The sequence below is a fragment of the Tupaia chinensis genome, unplaced genomic scaffold, assembly GCF_000334495.1.
Source record: "Tupaia chinensis unplaced genomic scaffold, TupChi_1.0 Scaffold143099_1, whole genome shotgun sequence".
NCBI classification, from domain to species: domain Eukaryota; kingdom Metazoa; phylum Chordata; class Mammalia; order Scandentia; family Tupaiidae; genus Tupaia; species Tupaia belangeri.
Genome location: NW_006202943.1, coordinates 34,257 through 36,012, shown reverse-complemented (window position 1 = coordinate 36,012; position 1,756 = coordinate 34,257). Strand labels below are relative to the sequence as shown.

General features: G+C 45.7%; 1 pseudogene; it reads right to left on the bottom strand.

Moving 5' to 3' along the window:
* Positions 1-777: 777 nt before the first annotated feature.
* LOC102499713 (sorting nexin-18 pseudogene) lies at positions 778-1,742 on the bottom strand (annotated as a pseudogene).
* Positions 1,743-1,756: the final 14 nt, after the last annotated feature.

Below are 1,756 nucleotides of genomic sequence, written 5' to 3'. Positions count from 1 at the left end.
CTCCTTCTCTGTGTTATAAGACATTTTTGCTAAAATCTTCACACCAAGTTTTCAGGACACTTGCATGAAGAGCTATGCTACTGTATCCGTTAAGGGAACAAAGCAGCACCATTTCTGTCCTAACAGACTTAATATCCAACTACCAGCAGCTCCTCTGCTCCTCTGCATTCACCAGCATCTTATCAGGACATAGAACTTGCTGTGCAAATTGATGATAGATGATTCTCCTACCCCTCCCCTCTGCATCAATATGAGGTTATCATCAGTTTGTTATTATCAGCACTGGCCTTTTTCTCTTTCAATCAGAAAAGTTGTGATGTACTTAAAAGGGGGAGGAGGGTTAAAAACCAAGAGTCTAAAGGCACAAAGTCACATAACTGCCTTAGTTGGAGTTAGTAAACAGAGAACAGGTTGAATTTAGGTAATCCCAGTCTATGAGAGTAAAAAGCCATCCACAGCAGGCTTCTTATCCAGCCCGCTTCTTTGAGACCCTTTATGGGTTTGAGGTCTACCAAGTATACACTAAAATATCCATACTTCAAAAAGCAATAAGGCAAATAATATAATCATTATTCCTAAAGTTACAATGGTAGTGTCAGCATACATAGTATAATTTAGGTACAATGTGTGGCACTATTTCTATTATATAATTATATTAACTGTTTATTTCCTACATAATTATATATTCAGCTGGGTTTCAGTTGAACACAAAACCATCCTTGTACAACCACAGATAGTTGGCAATAGCTCTTTGATAGCAGTTTTTATTTTGCTGTAGAAATGATCCTTGAACTGAAAAAAAGTCCACAATCCAATATCCAGTCATTAAACACTATCATATTTGTGAAGAGCTTCTTCCAACTTCTGGGTTACTTTTTGGAAAAATATTATCTGTTGTAAGAAATGCTGCATCTGTGATTTAAAGTCTCTTACTCGAATTTGATGGAAGTGGTGAATTTCAGGCAAAGTTCAAAGGAAATAGTGTTACAGCGATTTTGAATGCCATCAGCTTTTTGGACCTCTATCTTCCCTTCTTCCACGTGTCACCTACTCTCCTTTACTTTGGAAAGAGCTCCTTTCTGGATGTGGACGATGTCTGGGAAGTTGGTCAGGTGTCCCTGATACAGCGCTAACAGGTCTATGACCGGTTCCAGGTCCTGACTGGGTTGCTCGGCAAACAGCTCACCGACGGCATCGTAGACATCTCCAGTGAAGGTGATGGCCTGATTCAGGTCTGACGAGAAGGACTGCTGGTCCAGCTTGAGGCCTGGCTGAAGCCGCGGAAGGACTGGCCCACCTTCTGATACTCCTTCTTGAAGCCGGTCACCTGCTTGCACGCGAACTCATTGGCTGTGTGGTTAAGCTGCAGTGCGCTGTTGTCCATCTTCTTGGTGAAGCACTTGAAGCCGTTGATCTTGCTCTCCACCTCGTGCAGGTCCAGGGTGGCTGCCGGGAGCGTGCTCAGCATCAGGAAGAAGTTGGCACCCACCATCTCAGCCTTTTCCGCCTTCCTCTTGTCCTGCTTTCTCATCCGTGCTGCTCGGGCACGTCAGGAAGTACTGGAACATGTCACACTGTGCCAGCACAGGGTGGCTGGCCACGTGGTTCATCCACCAGATCAGGCCCTTCCTGCAGGTGGAGATGAAGTCCACCTCACAATGGTAGAGCTCTTGGGCCCCGACGGGTGGTGCTGGGGGAGGGACTGCGCCGCCCCCAGAGCCCAGCGACAAGTTGGAGAGCATGGACAGGCGGTGGC